This window comes from Empidonax traillii, unplaced genomic scaffold (genome assembly GCF_003031625.1).
Source record: "Empidonax traillii isolate 1590-97213 ecotype Southwest subspecies unplaced genomic scaffold, ASM303162v1 scaffold6:size4315531, whole genome shotgun sequence".
NCBI classification, from domain to species: Eukaryota; Metazoa; Chordata; class Aves; order Passeriformes; family Tyrannidae; genus Empidonax; species Empidonax traillii.
In genome coordinates this window covers 1,679,787-1,695,232 of record NW_020955199.1, presented here as the reverse complement: position 1 = coordinate 1,695,232, position 15,446 = coordinate 1,679,787, and the positions used below count along the sequence as shown (strand labels likewise).

The following is a 15,446-nucleotide window of genomic DNA, read 5'->3' as shown; positions in this document are numbered from 1 at the left end:
ATAACTCATTTAGTCAATGATACAACAGGTCTATCTCTGTGAGCATCTGAGTGAGTTTCTGAGTGTGTGAGGAAGTGTCTAAATAAGAATGACATGAGATAATCCATATTTTTGACTTTAGTAAGACTTATGCATTTCTACAGCAAACTGCACATTGACATAGGCTTGAAGAAGACACTGGAAACAGAGGGGTAGTGTATGAACTAATTGTGTCACACTGCCTGTTGCTGATTAGGTAGTGCTGTATTCTTGTTGAAATAATTGCTGTAGTAATTTCAGTGTGCCTTTCTTCAAGAAATGTTGGACGTAAGTTGCTTCCACTAAGGGCATTTTCTAGCCTTTTTAAAAAGGTATTATTTTCTCTAAAATGCTGACTAGTTTTACCTGAAGTGTCAATTTTCATGTTGTTCAGATGAGCAGCAGAAATACAGAAGCATTTGATTTTCATCATTGTATGACACAAAATCCACACTCTTTCAATGTAATACAGTCCTGAATTCTTGTTATGGCAAAAGAAGTAGGAAATTATTGTAGGTGAGAAATTAGTCTACACAGTAAAAAATAGGAAATTACTCTAGATGGCTCTCTGTATAGTAACACAAATACACAGGCCAGTACAGGACATTGGAGGTTTAGTCAAGTTAGAATCTTCCTTTGCTGCCACTTTTGCAAGAGATTTCTAGAGGACAGATGGAAGATGCCCATGTGTTTCTCTGAACGACACAAAAGAAGGGTGTTGCCATCCCTGTATCTAAATACCAATAGTATTTTTTGGTGTTTCAGGGAAGGATTAATTATTTGCTATGATGAGTTGACATCACAAGAAAGAATAAGATGGAAAACTCTATGGATTGAGATAAGGACAGGGAGATTATTTACCAACTACAACCCCATGCAAATCAGACTTGACTTGGGGAAAATGAATATATTTCCAATTGAAAGTAGAGCATAATAGTGAGAAACAAACACAAAAAGTAAACTAGCTTCCCCTCCCCCTCCATGCTCAGCTTCACTTCTTCCCTCCTGACTCTTCTACCTCCTCCCCTCAAGGCAGAAAGATGTGGAATGTGGTTTTGTGTTTAGTTCCTAATGGTTTCTCTCTGATGATTCTTCCTCCTTGCACTGTTGCCCTTCTCCAGCATAGGGTACAGTCCTCCATGAATTTTCTCCAACAGGGATCTTTTCTGTGAACTGCGGTTTTTCAAGAACTGCTCCAGCATGGATCCTTCACATGAGATACAATCTTTCAGGAACTGACTCTTTTGGCATGGATACCCCCTGGATTCACAGGTCCTGCCAGAAAACCTGCTCCTGTGTGAACTCCTCTGCACAACCTACAGTTTCCTTCAGTGCATGCCCACCTGCTGTGGTGGAAGGTCCTCCATAGACTGCTTCTCCATGGTCGTCACCACAAACTGCAAGGGAGCCTCTGCTCCAGTACCTGAATCACCTCCTCCCTCTCCTCCTGCACTGACCTTGGTGTCTGCAGGGCTGCTGCTATCACATTTTTCACACTTTTGTCTCTCAAAACTGATAGACATGTCTTTTACCCTTTCCTAAATATATTTTTCTGGAGGCACCACCATCTGGACTGATGGACTACCTCTGGCCAGTGGGGGTGCCATTTGAGCACTGATTGGAACCATTCACTGTGGGCATGGGATAGCTCCTGACCTCTCCGCACAGAAGCCATGCCTGAAGTTCCTCACTGCCAACTCTTCGCAATACTTTAGCATAGCTCTTTTAGTAGAAAGCCTCTTCTTTTTTTGTGTTGGCTGTAACGGTGCAGACCAATAACCCCCTCCTTGAGCACAGAATGCCTTGACAGCACATGAGAATTTCTCACCCCAAAGGATGCTTGTATCCTAGACCTCAGCTCACACCTTCTTTGCTCCTCGTGAAACTGCTTTAGCTCTGGCTGAGAGTCCCTGGTTCCTACATCATGACCCATGTTTTGTGTCCATAAAGCCCTGCATTTTTTACTAACACTGTGCACTGTTTTGTCCCAAGTGGCAGCAGTGATAAGGTGCATAAGCTGTGTTTTGAGTCACATGGACAGATTAGATGGCGTGGTTTTGAGCTCCTATAAGGATGAGGGAATTCAGTGAGTGCTTGGCATTTTGAGATAGAGAAGACAGGTCCAGAAGCAGTGAGAGAGAAGGTATTTCCCAGGGCATTGCAACAGTCAGACAATGAGCTCTCACATCTTAAAAGGATGCTGTTACACTCTGCCCTCAGGCAAAAGTAACTCTTGTTTTTTGCTAATAAATCCCTTGGAGTGAATTAAAGCAAATCAATACTAGATGATCAGTGTTACATATAGGGTTTATTTTCGAACAATTTGGTTGCAAAGGAAAACAAGTATGTAGCCATTTTGGTTGTTATTATCTATAGTAATATAGCAATAAAAATGCATAAAGATACCACCCAAGAAAATGTGTAAGGGAAAAGAGAGAAAGAAAGAGAGGAGAAAAAAAGTAGGAGTTTATATTCACCACCCAGATGTCTCTGACGAACTTGGGTGTTGTTGCTTGTATTGCTGATGTCTTGGTCTTGGTCTGGTGGGGAGTGGTGGGGAAAAGAATACCGTGAAACATAAAGTCCATTGGGTTTATATACCCTAAAAAACCCTCCTGGTACCTTCTGTGTGTGTGTGTGTGTGTGTGTGTGTGTGTGTGTGTGTGTGTGTGTGTGCTGTTTTTGCACAGTCATGCAGATTTTTCAGAGGGTGGAGGTGCTGTTTTTTGCTCAGTCATTTAGGCTTGGGTGTGGAGGTGCTTCAGAGGCACCCCTGCTAGGAGTGGGGCCTTCTCAGGTTAGTGGTGGGTATGTGCACAGAGAGTACGGCTCAGGCCTTTGACATGGCCTGGCTCCTGGGAGGTGAACATTACACACTCAAAGAGTCACCACTCCCATCCTTTAGATAAGCATCACACAGGCAGAGACTTGCTCCTGGGCCTCCACAGAGCTAAGAGTTTGTGGACTATGGCCTCCTCCCCTCAGCTTTTATCTTCAATCTCCTGGCAGGAGGCTGATAGTGTAGCAATGTTTTAAGGCAATTAAAAAATCCAGTCCCTCACAGACGTTGATAAAAAATGGTAAATAAGGATATTTCCCACTGCTTCTGTGGGTCACACTTGTTTAGAAAACTATCCACCACTGATTCCTGGGCAAGTTTTGTGTAAGGAAGTGAGGATTTAGTTCAATGGGATGATATGGAAAACTAGCTTACTGCTACATGCCTGTTCCCACATCACTCGAAGTCTAAAGGTGCTGCACTGGGCTGCAGAGCACTGGCTGCGGGTGACTGTAAAGGTGACTTATGACTTATGTAAAGGTGATCTGTCATGGAGTGCCTACATCAATGGACAAGGGAAAAGCTACGAATGTTATCCATCTGGACATCTGTTAGGCCTTTGACAAGGTTTCCTCAACATCCTTCTCCCTAAATTGAGGAGTTATGGATTTGATGGGTATCAGTCAAATCATCCATTCAGTGGATGAGGAATTGGTTAGGCTACAGGATCACAGAATCACAGAATATGCTGAGTAAAAATGGATCATTTAAAAGGATCATCAAGTCCAGCCCTTGGCCCTGCACAGGACCAATCCCAAGAGTCACACCATGTGCCCAAGAGTATTGTCCAAACACATCTTGAACTCAGACAGACTTGGTGCTGTGACCACTTCCCTGGGGAGCCTGTTCCAGTGCCCAACCACCCTCTGGGTGAAGAACCTTTTCATAATATCTAACCCAAAGCTCCCTTGACACAGTTTCAGGCCATTCCCCCAGGTCCTGTCATTGGTTAAAGAGTCAGTGCCTGCCTCTCTCCTTCCCTTCACAAGGAGGATGTAACTGCCACAAGGTCTCCTCTCTTCTTCTCCAGGCTGAACACAAGAAGTCACCTCAGCCGCTCCTTATACAACTTCCCCTCAAGGCCCTTCATCATCTCTGTTGCCCTCCTTTGGACACTCTCTAATAGCTTAATGTCTTTCTTATATTGCAGTGCCCAAAACTGCCACCCCAGTGCAGAGCAGAGCGGGACAATCCCCTCCCTCGACTGGCTAGCGATGCTTTGCCTGATGCCCCCAAGGGCACAGCTGGCCCTCCTGCTGACTTGTATCAACTTGCCATCGACCAGAATCCGTGGCTGTCCTCTTTCCATGGCACTGCTTTCCAGCATCTCATTCCCCAGTCTGTACATACATCCAGGGTGGTCCCATCCCAGGTGCAGAATCCAGCACTTTCCCTTGTTGAATTCCATCTGGTTGGCAATTGCCCAGACCTCTAATTTTTTGAGGTCTTGCTGCAGGGCCTCCCTGACTTTGAGAGAGTCAGCAGCTCCTCCCAGTTTTGTGTCATCTGTAAACCTACTTAGTATTCTTTCCCTTGTGTCTGTGTTTGCATCCAGAGAGTAGTGGTCAATGGTTTAATGGATGGAGATCAGTGACAAATGCAGTCCCTTCGGGGCCCATGTTGGGACCAGTGCTATTAAATATCTTCATCAATGACACAGACAGTGGGATCAAGTGCACCCTCAGCAAATTTGCAGATGGCACCAAGCTGCGACTTGACACCAAGTCGACTCTCCTGAGAGATGGCATGCCACCTAGAGAGACCTGGACAAGCTCGGAAAGCAGGCCCATGGGAATCTCTTGAGATTTGTCACAGCCAAGTGCTGCACCTGGGTTGGGGCAATCCCAAACATAAATACAGACTGGAGAAGAATTTACTGCAAGGAGCCTTGAAGAGAAGGATTTGAGGGTGAATGAAAAGCCAGACTTGACCTGACAATGTGCATTTGCAGCCCAGAAAGCCAATCGTGTCCTGAGCTGCATCAAAAGAGAAATGGCCAGCAGGTAGAGTGATTCTGCCCCTCTAATCCACTCAGATGAGACCCAACTGGACTGCTGTGTCCAGCTGTGGGGTCCTCAGCACAGGAAAGACTTGTGCCTGTTGGAGTTGGTCCAGAGCAGTGCCACCAAGATGATTAGAGGGATGGAGCATCTCTCCTATGAAGACAGACTGGGAGAGCTGGGGTTGTTCAGCCTAAGGAAGAGAAGGCTTCAGGAAACCATCACAGCTGCCCATCAGTACTTAAAAGGAGCCTACAAGAAAGATGGGGACAAATCTTTTACCATGACTTGTGATAGGACAAGGGGTAATGGTTTTAAACTGAAAGAGGGTCAATTTAGATCAGATATAGGAATTTTTTTATGAAAGGGGTGGTAAAACACTGGCACAGGTTGCTCAGAGAGGTTGTGGGTGCCCCATCTGCGGAAACATTCAAGGTCAGGTTGGATATGGCTCTGAGCAACCTGATCTAGTTAGAATGTTCCTGATCATCGCAGGGAGCTTAGACTAGATGATCTCTGGAGGTCCACTCCAACACGAAGTATTCTATGATTCTATTATTTATTTATCTACCTGTATATACGTGCAGACAGTGCACTGGTAAAATCAAGGGTGTATTAAATCAGGGTATATTCAGGTAATGTGTTTTCTTGATAAAATTTTATAGTAAATCAAAGGGCCTAGATGCATTGAGATCATATCCATGGATGCCAGAATGCATAAAGAAGATTGGGGGTGGCTGGATTATATCACTAAATCCTACTTAACACTTCAAAAAGATAGGAGAGCATCAACACTCTTAATAAGGAAAACACTGGGCAGTGAGGGATGATTTCTTCTCTTGGCTTACTGAGTTGCTATCTCTGATGAATTTAGGCTATGCCATTTACTTTATTGTGTTTATCACTCCCTTGATTTCCCATCTGTTTGTGTTTCTTTTTTAACACTTATTTCAGTCATTGTTTGTGTTATGCTGCAGACTGAACTTCAGAACAGAAAAATTATTTGTAAGGAATGGGCAGTATTATATTTCTAAAAGAGTGTATTCAATAATTCCCAATATCTACCAGTACACAGTTGTTCACATTCACATGCTGTCTTAGAAGGTAGCTGTCATGAATTAGCTACCACTAAGTAGAGGTTCACTTTGCCATTATAAAAAACCGTAGGTTACCTTTTATTATGGGAGACTAAATTCAAGTCTATATGGGTGAAACCTATCTCAGTTGCCTAATCTACCTTTTGGACTCCTGTAATGGAAATACAAGACACACAGAGAGCTTTACTGTCTCCATTACCAGAAGTCAAATAATGACCATTTAGTGGGATTCTATCATATTACAGGAAAACACCCCATGGTAACTTGAACTGCTACAGTCATTAAAACAAAATTCCTTGAAATATTAGTCCATTTTTATTGTTTATGTGTTGACTTAACTCAGATTAGGAGGTCAGACTGTCCAGATTGCTTTTCACTTCTGTCTTAGTGAAAGATGAATAGTTTAATTTTCTCAGTAATATTTTCAGTTGCATAACCCGGTGGAATAGCAGCAGGCTATCCAACCTCTCCTCAGCACTACCTCAATGCCATATTAATTTCCTGGTCATTTCCTGGTGACCACTTACTATGTCACTTAACTTTCGTCTTTTCAGCTTCTCAGGCACAGTTCTTTCTAAATGCTGGATGTTCATAACTTCTTGGCTAAATGGAGTGTGATAGTGGATCTTTCCCATCCCCCAATTACAGCAGTGATACCAGGAATGCCAGGATGTGTTCAGGGACTGTCATTTCAGCTGTAAATACCTTGAGCAGGTCAGACAGTTCAAAGTCCATTGGGATGAAGAAAAAGAGCTTGGATTGCTAATGTGTTGTAGTGAAAAATCTTTTTTTTTTTTTTTTTTTTAATCTGTCTGAGGCACTTCTCTAGTGCTTCTTTTAGCTACGTACAATATATATGTCACAAACAAACTGCATGTATTAATATCACAAAAGCACGGCTTATAGTTATAGCCATAAAGCACGGGCATGGTTGCAGAGACTTAATTCCTGACATAAATAACGTGCACTAGAGTTTTACTAAAGACATGTTAATTTCTTAGCAATAACAATCCTCTTGAAGTTATGACCACTGCAGAAAATATAAGACAAAACGCCTGCCATATGTCTTGTCATTGCCCAGAATATAACAAAGCCTCTTCATTTTCCCCTTTTAATCTTTTGTATGCTGGTGTTTTCTTCAGAGCTTGCTAGGCCCTTTGGTCAAACACCAGTTTTACTGGCACATACTACTACTACTGCTGATGGGGCTACCCACAGAGACCACACAGAATGTTTGGGGTTAACAAGGCTTTTTATGTGTGTAAAAATGCATTGCATATTTCAAGATAGCTCTTCTTCTGCATGCTTCTTAGATGGGAAAGGATGAGTTAAAAAGAACCGCTGAAAAGTGAAAGAATTGAATACAAAACCATCTTTTCTCATCTAGAAAAATGTTTGCAAGAAAGAAGAGGCTTATTTCCAGGCTGAAATGATGTTCACACCGTGTTTGCTTGGAAACGTCTTGCTCTTTCAATGGCATGCTTTGGTTGGTAAACAACCATTAAAATTCTGAGCAGATCTGCATAGCTTGCAGGAAAACCTCTCAAAACAGCTGCAGCCTCCTTTCAACAGATGGGAATTAATAATATCCTTTGTTCTCCAGGTTCTTCCATTTTTACCCACAAAATGGGTGAAAGCTGCTTTTTCTAGACCACTGGTGCCCACGGGAGCATGACCCCTCCTGTAGTATGAGCTGTGGGTTGAGGATGAGCAGAGAAGGGTGTACGTGGCACTAGCCTCTGATTTTCCCCTCCCCCTCGCTGGCCGCTGCAGAGAACAGCGTGGAGTCCAGCAGACACAGTGAGATGTGGAGCTGCTCTCATCCCTTACCTCCCTCTCATCTCTCCTTTAGGTGTATTGAGGATGCTTTTTGTGTCTGCTATGTCCCCAGAAAATGTGCATTTGGGACTGAGGGTCATGGTAGGCTTGAGGACTTCCAACAAAGGATGATGGTGCACCAGCATGGATGATAGGTTCATCCCGGCTGGCTAAGAGAGGTTGACAAGTGGTGTGAGGCATTCCTGAGCCCTTGGCATGGAATCAACCCCGGTCTCTGTAGGTGCCTGTATTGAGGGGTGAGGGCCTGCACCAGCAGGTGACTCTTGCTGAGCCCCTCTTTATTGACCCAGAATGTATTGACTGCCCCAGCTACAACTTTCTGCTAAAATGTCTGGCCAGGTCCTTTACCCTATGCTTGATAATTTTGCACTGGAACTTTTGTCTCTCACAATGGAAGAATTTCCAAGTATGTCTCTTGCTTCCCCAAAGACCCAGAGGCTGAGCTGGGTCAACGTCTCTGTCAGCTGGAGTCACCCCCATCCCTACTGCCTCCATCCTGCCAAGCATTCCTGTGCCCTGGGCTTTTGTCCTTACACTCCCCATGAACCGGGACTCGACTGTCGTAGAATCCACCAGTCCCTCTGTGATGCCCTAAGACAGCACTGCCCCCTGAGACCACACTGCATGGAAGAGGGAAGCATGTGACATGCAGGGACAAAATGTTCTTGGCTCTCTGAAGAGATGAGAACCTGCCAAAAATCCCATGGAGATCACAGAGTGCTGCAAAATCTTGCCGTTCAGTGGCTCTTTCCCACCCCCCCTGTACGGGAGGATAAACAAGCACGGCTCGGCCCAGGCTGGGGGCGAGGTGAGCCCACGAGGGTCTCCCGCCGGCGGGGCGGGGGCAGAGCGAGGCGGGGGAGGAGTGTCCCTCACCGGCAGGCCCCGCAGTCCCCGCAGCCCCGCAGTAGCAGCCCCGCGGCTCCCGAGGCCCCCGCAGCTCCGCAGCCCCAGAGGATCCGCAGTGCCCACCACGCCCGCAGTCCCGCCATCCCCCCGCCCTGCTGCCTGAGGCCCCACGGTGCTTCCCCCGCTCCCCATCAGAGGGCGCTCCGCCGCCGCGTTTGTGCGGGGCGGCGGCTCCAGAGCGTTCCAGGATGCCGTCGATCCCTGCTCCTGCTTCGTAAGAACACCCTGGCCGCAATAGCAGTGCCACCCGCGGCCTGTGCTGCTTCGCTCAGCAGGGTCAGTTCTCTGTTAGGACTTGTTAGGTGCGTGAATTGTTGTTAATTTGCCTCTGCTTCTAGGTTTAATTTCTGTTTAGGAACCTGAAAGTAGTGCTTCGATATTGTGATTATCCCTTCCCTCTGTTTTAAAATACAGAACGAATAAATCTTTCTTGCTGACTAGTAGAATCTGCAGAACACATCCGTGAACGACAAGCTTTCCATAATGTAAGCTGCTGAGATCTGCTGAATGTCTTTCATATTGCCATTTGATTCAAGAGAGGGAACACATTTCTCAATCCCTTTTAATTTCAGTAATTTCCTTGCATTGTTTAGAATTGTTTAGGCTTTTTAATTTTTTATGTACATGTTGATGACGTGTCCCTCAAAATCTTTATATTCCAGCTATTGTCAGATGCTCAAATATACAAGGATGTGAGGTTCTAACTCACTCAAATGGCAGTACTGGAATTGTTGCAGACAAACAAGAAGAAACTTTCTGCATGGTAAAATCTCAAAGAGACTGAATTTCCTTTTCTCTTTACCTACCACTGCTCTGATATTGTGCTATTTCTTCATACAAAAAAACTGGTCATGGGATATGAGAATTACAGTGGCATGTATCTGCTCTTTTTTTCTTTCTTTCAGAGTGCGATGAAATCAGGAAGGATGCTTATGCTGCTTGATGATAAGTTGATTGAACTATCAACTTAAGGACAATAGGAAGTATTTTGATGCAGCAGTGCGATGCCTCTTAACGTCCAGCCATGTATGTGTTTTGTGGACTAGCTACGGAGGTATCCTGTATTATACTTAGTAAGGAGCGCCTGCACTTTCCATTACTGGTATATGATGTTCTGCAGTCAGCTAAGGAAATAGTCTACAATGTTAGACTTGCAGTGTTTTGGAAATGCAAACAGTTCTCAGGTAAAGCTGGTTTTCTTATCGTCTCATGGCCACCAAGGCTGTTGCCCAGGCAAGTCCCAGTTGTCCTCCAGATGCCAGTCTCCAAGGGATCGGCAGGGGGGCAGTAAGCAATTCAGGCTGATCACCATCAGCAACCATCTACTGCTGCTGCTCTTTTCTGATGACTCATATAATAGCCTTGTTTGGTTCCATTTTATAGAGAGAACAAACATTGCCTCAGTGGAAGGAAAAAGAGAACATAAGCAAACTGAAAATGTTTGTACTTTCTAAAGGAAGAAAAAGTCAAGATGTTGTCTTTCAAGGATGACTGTTCTTCGGGTACATTGGTTGGGATGCAATCAGGTACTGCATCTGAAGTGCACTCAAGATAAATTTAATATAAGTTCATATTAGGCCTCCACTTCTTTTCTAATTTGTAAACATTTACTTGGAGTTCAGACACATTGCTTAGATACCTGAGTCATAAGTTAGTAGAAATCAAAGAAATAAACTCCACATCCTTGCAAATTCCATCACAAGAAGCACTGTAAGTATGTATATGGTTTCCTTGTAGTTGGTTTGCTAAAGGGAGAAATATATATAGAAATGCAAAGAGAAGCTTATATTCTCCCAAGCAGAAAGAATATTAGTTTACTGGGATGCATATTCCTATTAACTTAACTGAGACTGGTTAAGTAAACATACTCATACAGTGCTTGCAGTACAGGGCACATGTATGATATATAGTTTGTCAGGGACTTAGAACTGTGAAAAGTGTTGCGAAACATCTGCTTTGCTTTACTGGAGAAGTCTGTTCACATTTCAGGGAAAAGTCCCAGAAGAAATGGTGGAAGAAGGATAAACGGGTTTTTTTTGAATTTTTTGTTCTGCCTTAAAATTAAAACGAATAGTAAAACATATTTGAAAGAATTCTGTCCTGAAATCGAAAGTCTAATGGCTCAGGATCAAGAATAATAAAATCAAACAAAAAAATCAAATAGCCCAAAACAGTGCATAGTTGCTGAGTAGTACGAGAATCCACACATATAGAGTAGTTAAGCAACTGATGATTTCAGAGAAAAGAGGACAGTTAAAGCAAAGTGGATTGCTTTGATTTGTCCTCAGGTGAGGACAAATAGAAAGGGTTGTTACAGTAAGCTGAGGAAATGGTAGTACTTAATATTTGGTAGAAAGTCTATCTGTTAATAAATTGGGATGGAATTTTAACAGAGATTTAGTATGGTTGAAACACTGAACTTGCTTTGCATTCATCTGAACAAAAATAATACACAAAATGTAAATGCATAAGAAAAAACCTAGGGGAAAAAAAAAGGAATGAGAACAAAATATTGAAAATCTACACACATATGGGTCACCTGGATGACACACATCCTGAGGTGTTAGATACTGTTTCCTGAATAATTTTCTGTCACTTACAACTATTAGAAAACAGTGGGCAATTGTGGAAGTGTGAAAGATGGAAAGAAAGGAAATATCACACTCCGTTTCTAAAACAGAAGGCAAAGAAATTTTAGCAATTCTATCTGGGTATATGGGTCCCAGCTCTCCCCAAAACGTAGAGCCTGTAGGAGCACCCCCCTTCCCTTCTTTATCCTCTGTCTGTCTCAGCTCAAGGAAGCACCTCAGCTCCTCAAGATCAAGTTTACCTTGAATTATCCGTAAGCTTAGGTGTAAGTGCTTATTTGGATCTGCACCCCTGAGAGAAAATAATTTCTGAATATTTCTGAATTCTCAGATTCTTGGCAATGGAAAATGAGCATGCAGATATACAGGAGATGCTAGAGAAAGAGATGAATGGGATATAAATACTATTTTGCTTGATATTAAACATCCGGGATTAGCACAGCAAAATGCAGATGATCTGAAAACAAATAGAGTGAAAATATATTGGTGCAGTGCATCACAGTTTCAGGAGTAAAGCCAAAAATCTGCAGGATTAAAAAAAAAACAACCCAAAATAACCCTGTTCCTCAGGCAGGATGATATTGATTTTGTCTTTTGTATGCTGAATAAACCAGGGAGATACAAAAGAAATAATGAGATTCATTTGCTATTTTTAATATGCGGCAATGAATTTTAATCCCTAAAGTACCCCAGCGGGTGAAGATGTGATTGTGGAATAAAGAGAGCCGTGGAAATTCAAAATGATGAACAGCTCAACAAAAACTTGCAATCTACTGGCATTATGAAGAATATCAGAATATTATTAATTGTGGTAATTTTTTTCCTGTTTCAAGAGAGCTATTCTCTTTTGGGAATGTAAATATACTCACTGCAGCTTTATTAAAGGGTTTTCATAAACTAAGTTTCATTAAAGAGAAGATCTGCAGCATTTCATCATGCCTCTAATGTCTGATTTGGACAGATCAGCTCCTTCATCTAAGCTTCTGATACTTGTGTAGCCCTGATTCAGGGAAGCATTTATATTCAGAAGCAGCCCTTAGTGTCAAACACAGACACAAGTGATTTTCTAAATGGGAAAGACCTCAAAGACATATTTAAATTCTTACTTGGCTCAGGGTTGCTTGCTGTCTTTTGTGATGCTATGAAACAGAAACAAAAGTGATGATTACTGAGGTATGAGCTGTGAACTGCAGCAGTTCCAGCTGGAGAAGCCCTCCTCTCTGAGCTTCTGACTGGCCTTGCATAGCCTGATCCTAAAGTATCTGTGACTCTGCTTTTACTAGGTTTGTTTCTTTTTCTTCCATGAGAACCTAAGAATGCATAAAAACCCCAAATCCAACCAAAACCAGACAAATAACCCACACCAAAAACAAGGGCATACATACAAATTTTGAGTTCAGCTATTGAGTAGAAAGGAGTATCTCCAGGTCTGTACTGGGACAAATTATGTCTAGTAGGAATAACCCCATTTCATGTGAGGAAGCTTTCATTCAGCAATGCTTTACTCCCATGGAATAACTCAGATGATGTCTGCAGAGCAAGATTTACCATCCTGGAAATCTGAAATTCCCTATTTTCACCACAGGCGAGGATGAGGCAGGGAGGGCCTCTCTGGTGGATCAGGCTGGAGTCTGCCAAGGAGCACCCCAAGGAAGGGGAGTTTGGCCTGCTTTAGAACATGGGGAAGTACAGGGAGAGCCAGGTATGGGGCATGAAGCTGCCCCTTGCTGAAGGCCTGCAGGGGAGGGATGCAGGGCCAAGGAGTGCAGTGAAGCAGGAGCACTTCTGCTTCTACCTCTCCATTTTCCCTTGTCTTGTCATCTCCTTTTCTCCTAGAAGTGTTTCTCCCTCAGCCCCCACAGAGTCACAGGAAACCTCACCCACTCTATTTATTTTTACCTGTTGGCATGTGGGCAGGTATACCTGCCCTGTGTGCCTTAGCTCAGCACTGCATCAAGGAGCAAGCACTTTTGTTCAGAGCTCTTTTTAAAGCTATTAAAATTAAAAAAAAAAAAAAAAAAGAAAGAAAGAAAAAAAAGAAGGAAAAAAAAGAAACATGCCCCCTAAGCCTGAATAGCAGCATTTCTATCATCTGTTGTCATGACACACAGCTGACGTGGGAACACGGCAATAAGGCTGACTGCTATACGGGTTTAATTTTGGTGCAGAAATTTGCTAGAAGAAGCTTTCAAAAATATCTCTGGGTGGGAGGAAAACAGGTGGGTGCTGGTTATGTGTATGAAGCAGGAGGAAATAGTTGTCAATCTTACCTAAGCATTACTCTGCATCCATCAGCCCTTTGGTACCCTTGCTACTCAATGGGGGAAATAAATGATGCTGTCTATTAGTGTTCCTCCCTTCTTTTACTTCTTGAGAAGGTGATGGTGAGCCACAGAATGCAGGGAAACTCAGCATGGGATGACTGAATAGAGCCATGGTCAAAACAATGCACCCTTCCTGTGTGGTTTCTGTAAAGATGTCTGTATGGGAAGGCAATCGTTCATTGGAGCCAAATGCCAGTGAAATGCACTCAGTAGAGACTTCTGTGCCAGTAGCATCTAAAATGACAGCTGACATAGGAGACAGGTGGTGAGTAGTGTATGGTCTGTAGGGACTCCTAGGCTAAATCTAATTTCTGTTGTTGTCCATGTAGGTGGGTGTGTGGATTCAGTTCAGCCTGTTGTTCAGGTGGTTCATTCAGTCCTGTGTGCCTATGCCACATACACACTTTTGTTTCAAAAGTGTCCTTTCTGTCCCTCTTAATGTACCTAGGTAAGTCAGAACTAGTTTCCTTTTTAGACACTCCTGAGCTATCACAGCTTCTGCTGGATATGAAAGGGTGCAGGTGTTCAGAAATATTCTCTAAAAATCACTCTGCTAACCCATTTGAAGCTCATTTTCCTTTACTGCAGTTACTTGCTATTAGTACATTTCTCATCTGTTAGTCATCTTGACTAATGATTTTACTCATCTATACTAGTTTACTTACCCACTTCAGTACTTTCCTAGATCACAGGAACATTTTGTGACTTAATTAAGTAATCAGTTAGAAGCTCAGAGGTCTTTGAATGAAAAGTGTTATGTTTTATAAGAGCAAAATACTACGATTACAAGACTGAAAACCATAATTTAGTGTAGGGACTTTTTTTCTCCATATTTTTTGTTTGGACATGCATTATGACTATGATAACTATGGTAACTAGATAACCATAGTGGTAAAACTGGAAATCTCAGCAGTGACAACTTTGAAAGAAGACATCCACACTGTTGCAAGTTAGTGGTGTGTACTGAGATGAAGGCAAAAGAAGAAAAGGAAGAGCTTGTTTGGAGAGGAGTGCACTGGAACAGAAGGACATGTAAGTCTGTGTGAGCAGAGTAATTCAGAGTGCCTCTTGTGGAGTAAAGCTTACATCTAATGTAGTCATAAAGCCAAGGGAACCTATAGTATTTTATTTTGCCCCGTTTTGATTGTGTTTCAACTCATTCTGAAAATCTGGCTTTTCCCATACCCATGCCTGTGTTTCCCCAATGTGTGAAATTCTCCCTTTAGAGGTCCCAAAGGAGAAGCCACTTGGTGAGTGGAAAATTTGATAGCAATGTATCCTTTACATCTTTACTTAGCGTTTTGGTCCTGTCTCTTTGTACTCCTTTGATTCTCCTGCTGCTTTCAGTTTCCAGTCTCTACACTGAATATCCCATAATGTGCTCAATAAAAATTGAATAGTTTCCACTTAGAATTCTAAAAATGGTTTGCCATTTCCAGAAAGTGACAGTATCAATATTATCGTCAGTCTCTTATGCAAATTGCCACCCTGTTGCTACTTACCAAAGCATCTCATATTTCTCTGAAATCAAGCTCCACATTCTTCCACTCAGATGCTCTGGAAGTCCTGACCCTACTGGAGGTGTCCAAACCATTGGCATTCACCTTGCTGCTGTCCAGAGTACATCTTAATTATATAAGTTTATATAAGTGGTATGAACAGTCGTCCATTGGGGAACTGCTCTTCTTATCCTCCCCTTTGCACATGAAGAGAAAAAAAGAGAACCAAGATAGTTTGTCGGAATTCTTGTCACATTTTTTTCTTTTCTGTCTTTTTTTTTTTTTTTTTTTTTTTTTTTTTTTTTTTTTTTTTTTTTTTTTTTTTTTTTTTTT

At 42.7% G+C, this 15,446-nt stretch overlaps 1 long non-coding RNA gene across 1 annotated transcript in view; it reads left to right on the top strand.

Annotated features, from left to right (window-relative positions):
* The first annotated feature begins 8,898 nt into the window (after positions 1-8,898).
* Positions 8,899-15,446, top strand: part of LOC114055703 — a 15,253-nt gene continuing 8,705 nt past the window's right edge. Inside the window, exons 1-3 of the long non-coding RNA XR_003570805.1 lie at positions 8,899-9,004; positions 9,365-9,465; positions 10,086-10,228. This is a non-coding gene — a long non-coding RNA (uncharacterized LOC114055703). The remainder of the gene's footprint in view (positions 9,005-9,364; positions 9,466-10,085; positions 10,229-15,446) is intronic.